Below are 7,486 nucleotides of genomic sequence, written 5' to 3' on the forward strand. Positions count from 1 at the left end.
GAACATGGGATTTTTGCCTGTGTGTGTGTGTGTGTGTGTGTGTGTGTGAGGGGGATTCAGAGTGCTTGGGTCTGGTCCAGAGGGTGGAAGAACGTCGTGGTCCTCGTCCAGCCTTGCAGGGAGCGCAAATGATGCATGTCATTGTAGCAAATGGAGCGTGGTGATGAAGTGCTGCTGCTGCTGCTGCTGTTTTACAAAGAAACCACTTGAGAGTCTGCTCGCCTGCTTTCTGTGTGGTGTCTGAGTGCTCCGAGAAAGCCCCTTAAGAAGCATATAAGTCTCCTGCAGCAGAACACACCAGATTTGTCCTGGATATTCACCCTGTACCACCTCCTCTCTCCATTCTAATGATCTCCTCGTCCCCTCTAGCTCCACCAGATCGTTTTCACCGTGGCTGCACACCACGCTCTGTTTTCGGCTTTAATTGCAGTTGGCAGGGCCGCGCCGCATTTGAGGTGCGTGTTTACCTTTTTAATCAGCTTTCATCACCCAAAACACCTGGGTTTATTTGGCAGGCAGGTGTGTGGATCAGTAGCCACAGCAAAGGGAAAGCTCAACGGACTTTGATGTGATTTATCGTCAGCATGACAAGCAGGCACTTTGAGTGCCCGAGGTGACTGTGGGAGTGATGTGTCAACCAAACCTTGTTGCTCCTCGGTGTCTGCATTGTGTCCAGGGTGTGGCCCTGCTGAGTACAAGTCCTGCCACTGAAAGGATTTGGTTTTGTCACTCGCTCACATGTTCACACACACACACACACACACACACACACACACACACACACACACACACACACACACACACACACACACACACACACACACACACACACAGTCACTGATAGCCATTGATGAAACATCCACTCAGTCACTCTCACACACCCGTACAGAGAAACACAAACACGCCACAAGCAAACAAACACAGTCATGACATCCACTCCTTCGCAGTTACCTTCTACTGCCCTGCGTGCACCCCCCCCCCCCCCAGCCTGAGGAAACCTTGACGGAGCCTTGCCAGTAAAGCGGCATCACTCACATTCTCATCATTCCACCTATTTTAACTCTTTCCAAGTGACCTCCTCCCTGCTTTCAAACAAATAACTGAACCGATGTTTACCTCTGCTGAAGAGGCTTCAGCGTACTGCTTGAAAGCCGTCCCACTGTACGTGCCACATGGATGGGTGACTGGAATACTTTTCCTCTTACTCACAGGTGGACTTCACTTTCAAACACAAATGAATCATCTCTGTTTGACTCATAATTTTAGTTTCGTTCCGATGGTGTCAGACGTGACAAACTCATACAGCTGAAAAGTCTCACGCATGGCAGGAAATGTTAACACTACACGAGGGAGTGTTTTACTTGAGTTTTGTAACAGTTATTATAATGACTTTTAACATGCTGTAGAATAATGAAGAGTGAGGATTGTACCTGTACGTTATAAATATGATCACATTTACTTTAAATGTTTAAATAACGTTAAATGTTTAAATGTATGTTTAATTCATACAGCTAACTGCACAATCTCATTTGCTGCTTTAAATAAAAACACTAGAGCAACAGCTAACAATTATTTTCATTATTGTTTAATCTGCTGATTATTCATTGATTAAATGTTTGGTCAATAAAAGATTAGACTACATTGTTTCCCAGAACCCAAGGTGACATGATCAGATGTTGTGTTTTGTCCAATCATAATGTAAGTCAAGGAAAAGTAACAAATGCTTTTTGCCTGAAAATGGATAAATATATTATATATACAATATTTGACTAATAATTGCAGCCCTAAAATACACTTTTAGTAACATGCTCTACACTTTTTAATAACATAGTGTGCTGTCAATGTCTTCTACTTTTGCAAACCCACTCTTTCATTGCTTAGGCCCTGAAAGGAATTATTAGGATGATTTTCTGCAGTATTCTTTTCATAGTTTGCTTCACAAAATCTGCCACTAATCCTTTTGTTAGTTGTGCAAAGCTTAGATAAAGCAGCTTGTGGCAGGCAGGAAGTTTACAGTAGTAATGGTTGCACATCACCCTCTAGGTAAAACTCCTCCGGTCTGAGGTGACAGATGTATTATGTCATGTTCCGGCACCACCTTTCTAAAGGAAAACAAATGTGCCCATAGCCCAGGTGCGACCAAGTTCAGTACCTGAAGGATGCCTCAGCAACACCGGCATGCTCTCCTGCTGCATGTGTGGTTTTGTGGACTTACGGCAAAAACCATGTTTGTTACCACAGATTTAAAAAGAATCTTTTAAAGAGTCTCTTGGATTCTAGAGAAACAACAAAACAAAAAAGAAAAAGAAAAAATCATGCCCTTAAAAGCTGAGAGGAAAGGTTTGTTCTCCCGGGTTGCAGATGTCTTTTTAATCCATTTCCTTTTGGCTGTAAAGTCTCTGAATTGCATACATACCAGATTGTCAGTGTATCTGTTTGAAGGTCAGCCATTCAGACGCCAGAATCTACGACATTCATAGCCCAACTCTGTCTTCCCACATGACGAGGCAGAAGGCGACCTTGCTGTATTTGGTCCTATTTTTCCATGAGTTCTGCCAAGATTTTAAAGCCATACCTCAGCAGTTAAAGCACCAGAGTCATAAAGCTGCGGGCCACTTGTAAAACCTCTCATTTTACATTTTAATTGAGGTACTTAGTTTAACTGTATAAGCCACAATTTGCATTGTATAAAATAACATTGTCTCTTCCTCTGTTTCTCCTCTCTTTTAACTGCCAGCTGATACGTCTTGGGAGTGATGCACTGGCTTCCCCTGGTTGCCATGGTGATTGCCTCGGCCCTGCCCTTCCCTCACAACCCCGTGTCCAGGATTGCTGCCGCGACGACAGAGCCTGGCTTCGACAACCGCAGAGAGCACCGTCATGACCCGGTCGCTCGCCTCGCAGCTCCAACTGTGGACTACAACTTCCATGGAAATAACTCACAGGCGGACTTCAACACCAACAGACAAAACCTCCAGAACCATAAGGATTATGTGAAATCCTCAGCACATGAAGAGACTTCCACGTTCAAAGTGGACAATCAAGAAACCTACCAATCAAATGGCAACTCAGGCAGCGATAACAGACGCAGTGACAGTTTGGATGTTCCCACAGAAGCAGGAACACTCAGGACCGAAGATTTTTCTGAGGATAATTCTCTACCAAAGGACTACAAAGCTGACAGCAGCAGCAGAAGCAGGCAAGATTACTCCAGTTTTGTGGACTTTTCCAAGAACGACATCCTTCAGGACTCTACAGATAGACCGTTGCAGGTTTCTGCAGCGGATATCCGTAATGTCGTCAGTCCTGTTGCAAATCTAAAGGGTCAAAGAGGACCAGAACCGACTGTTCCTTCGGAGCAGCTGAGAGATACATCAGCAATCAGGACGGGGACGCCCGGAGCTGAAGGAGGTCTGGATGAGGAGAGCTTGACCCTAGAGGCAGGGCTGGGTCTGGGAACCGGGCTGGACAGCATCCTAGAAGGAGACGAGATGTTTCTGGACGCACATCCACGAGTCCTGTTCTCACCATCCCTGTCTCCTCCAGAACACCCCCCTCGCCTGCTCATGTTGGAGACCGGCCTGCTGGAGGAGGACGGGGATGGAGAGGAGCAGGAGGACATGGACGGACACATCGAGGGTCATGGGGACCGGGCGATCGACAGGGGCACGACTCTGAGTTGGGCAGATTCTTCTAGATCTAACAGTGAGGTTGCCCGTCCCGTTAAAAGGGATAAACGCTCGCACTTGATTGACAGGCGGAGAGGGGAAAAGTCGGTGTGCGAGACGGAAAGCGTTTGGGTCACCGACAAGAAGACTGCCATCGACTCCCGTGGTAATGTGGTCACCATCTTGCAGGAAATCCAAACCCAGACAGGACCACTCAAACAGTACTTCTATGAGACTCGCTGTCGCCAGGCCGAGCAGCAGAGCAATTCTAGCAGGTCGAGGGGTGCCGGCACAGCGGCGAAATCCCCGGCGATGGGCGTAGCCGGGGCAGGCTGCTTGGGCGTGGATAAAAAACAGTGGTTGAGCGAATGCAAAGCCAAGCAGTCGTTCGTACGAGCACTCACCAAAGATGAAAACAACAGAACCGGATGGAGGTGGATCCGCATCGACTCGTCCTGCGTCTGCGTGTTGCTGTCCAGAGCCAATCAGGCACCGGGGAGGGAGGTCTTGGCGAGGAAGGGGAGAGCCTGAGAGAGAGAGAGAGGGAGAGAGGAGGGAGGGGGATTGAGGGAGATGGCAAGAAGTAGAAAGTGACACAGAGCAGAGCAGCTGTGACATCCCTCTGTGTGCACTTTCACTCAATTAAAATGATGGAAGTTATTCCTGCCCTAATCCACAGTTTTTCTCTCCTTTCCGATCCCTCCATCCACCACAGCTTCAAATGACTTTTGAAAAAAACAAGAAGACCTCAATACTAGCTCTAGGGAAAATTGTCATTTATAGAGATTTTACTTTGAAAAGTACTGTTTTTGTATGATTTATCTTTCATAATCTAAGTTATTTTTGATTAGTATGTAAGCATGTGTATGTCTTTGATATTAATATATTCCTTTACGTATGTGTACAATATGACACCAGTATACCTTTATGTATGAAGCTATGTATATCTGTGTGTATTTATAGAAGAAGTGTCTAATGATAATTCCAGCCTCTGGTCCAGTCGGGTTGTAAGAGGAAGGAGCGCCACCTACTGAGGCTCCATTTTACTGCTCCACACTGTTCTCATGTGGATCACCATGAATGTTGTAACAGTGCTTTTAGAGTCCGATCGATGGGGAAAATGTATTTGATACGCAAATTAACAGCATGGGCACATTTTAGCATGATTTCATTCAGGCTGATGATACATCTCTGTCTGTGGAGCTTGTCAAATGTGGTTCATATGACACCTAAAGAAGGTAGTTTTACCAGCTGCTGGTTTGTTCAGTTTGCCTGCCAAACGTGGTAATAAAGGATCTTTTTACTCATTAAATGCAGAATTTAATTACTCTTAATTAGTACTCTGGGATTTCTTTGATAAAAGAAAACTTTATTTTTAAAATTTTACTGCTGTAACCAGTTTCCTCTCAGAGAGCAGCAAAACATGAAACTACAGCTACAAACAGAGGTGGACACAACTCCATTACTTGAGTCAAATACTCCTGGTCAAACATTACTCCAATGCAAGTCAAAGATGGTCAGTTAAATTTTTACTTTGGTTAAAGTACTGGAGTACTTGCTTTTAAAAATACTTTAATATTCAAAAGTACATTTTTTTTTAATGTCAACACATTGTTGTATTGTTCCTCTGTGCATTTATGGGACCTAATGACTCTGAAACAACCTACTGGATGTACTGACTTACTGAAGAACCTGTGGAATAAAAAAACCTGTTGAATATGCTACAAAGCCAAACCATTGGCCATAAGTAATTGCATCCATAGCATAAAAACAGCAACTACTACAAGCTGTCTGTTTAAAAGTTTATCTGGAATTAAATGCACATTACATACCTCAACACTTTAAGTTGGACGGCAGGTATTTGTAGGCAGTGATGACGTGTGTATTTTAAAAGTAAAGGAATCTTTATCTCTAAAATTTGAAACATGGACTTAAGATAAGGCCACTGGTGCTCTGGTGAAGATATTTCTGCCTCATCTTCATCAAACGTAGCCACTCTTAGGACAATGTCAAGTTCAAACTGAGCTGTTCAAAAATGCAGCGAACACAACATGACTCACAATGGAGGAGCTGACTGTGATTGGTATTTCCTGCTGTGATAAACACAGCATATGGTCTATCACATTTTTCAAAATAAAAGAAATTTCATTCCACTGACTAAAAGCTTTGCTTCAAAGTAACAATAACTTCATAGAAATGTAGTGGAGAGTACAATTTTTGTCTTTGAAGTGTAGTTGAGTAAAAGTCATAAGTGTACGCAAGTAGATAAAGTCCTGCATGTTTTGTGTGTAAAATCTGAACCAGCTAGTAGCTATAGTGTAGCTGGCAAATGACTGTAGTGGAATAAAAAGGTCAATATATCATAACTGTAGTGGTGTATAATTTTAAAATCCCGTAGAATAGAAATGCAAATATCTGTGAATTGTAATTGAGACGGTACTTGAAAATTCTCAGTAACACTGAACCTCTGCACACTGTTGACTCCCTGCAGAGAGAGAAAGAATAAAACGAATCAATAGGGAAAATAAATACTGAGAAAGTTTTGCGATGATCAGCAGATCCACCTGGATCGCTTTATTTTATTTTTTTTTCTTTTACATCACCATTTTCATTATCATCACCATAATCATCGTCGTCATCATCATTATTGTTTATTTTCCCAGATGATATTTTCAGTTTGTATTACTATCACTTTAATCATGGAAATCTGTTAAATCATTGCACAATTTGTTCTCAAAATGTACACATACAGTAGCATATTTGAATGACCATTTTCAATGTTTCATATTTACTTTTAAAACTAGTTCAAATGAAGTCGAGAAGGAACGGAACATGTACATACATTTATCCAATACATACCTAAAGAAAATAAATAGTTATCGTAAAAAATAAAAAATACAACTGAAAAAAATACACACATTTTACAAATTGATCCCCAGGCTCCCACCCCTGTAGGTTTATCATACAGATATATATTTTTTTAACGACACCTCATATCACCTTCACCACCAAAAAAATGTTTTTAGGTCATTGTCGTTTGTTTGACATGCATCGTAAACACAGAGGCTAAAGGTTTTGTTTCCTGGGCTTCCTCGGGCTCGCCCCTCTCTTCCTGCCTCTCTCTGATCTCACCCCCCCAGAGAGCTCTTGGTTTCTGTTATGGCTTGTGTGTGCAGTAAAATGACCAGCTTCTGTCCATCCTTTTGTTGTTTTTTTTTTTTTACCTCCTCCCTTTGAGTCGCTGTTTTGTCTCTCTGTTGCCTCTCCCATCATCAGGATTACCCAAGACCCTGAGCTGATGATTACAGGTCATAAACCACAGAGCGACATCGTGGAGTGCTAGTGAGGAATTTTAGTTTGAGTCAGGCTTCAAACAGATGTCTTTGTCAAGATATTTAAAACTTAGGTACCGCTTTCCAGTGAGACATACTTTACAAAGGGTTTATAGTTTTTAATTAATGGGATTTTGTAAAAATAATACACAATTTATTCATGTTTTATTAAATGTTTTATATACTGTAGAACTTTTGGGTTCCCAGGTTGTGAAAAATCCATTTTACTGGTGTATGTTCTCCAGCATAACTTGCATTGTCTTCTTCACTAATATCCATTTGTTACTAACTTATTAATATTTTAAACTGTAACCAGGCGGGATTACCTTAACTTACTAACCTTTCTCACCTCAGACCTAATGGCTCATCAATGAGACTCATGAGTCATGCTACAGCCATGCTAGTGACTTTGTGAGGCTGTATTTGAGGACATTGTTGCTAACTTACAATGCTAACGTTAACATGTTAGCATTGTAAACCAAAGTA

The sequence above is a fragment of the Seriola dumerili genome, unplaced genomic scaffold (assembly GCF_002260705.1).
Source record: "Seriola dumerili isolate Sdu_G_001 unplaced genomic scaffold, Sdu_1.0 BDQW01000044.1, whole genome shotgun sequence".
In the NCBI taxonomy this organism is placed as follows: Eukaryota; Metazoa; Chordata; class Actinopteri; order Carangiformes; family Carangidae; genus Seriola; species Seriola dumerili.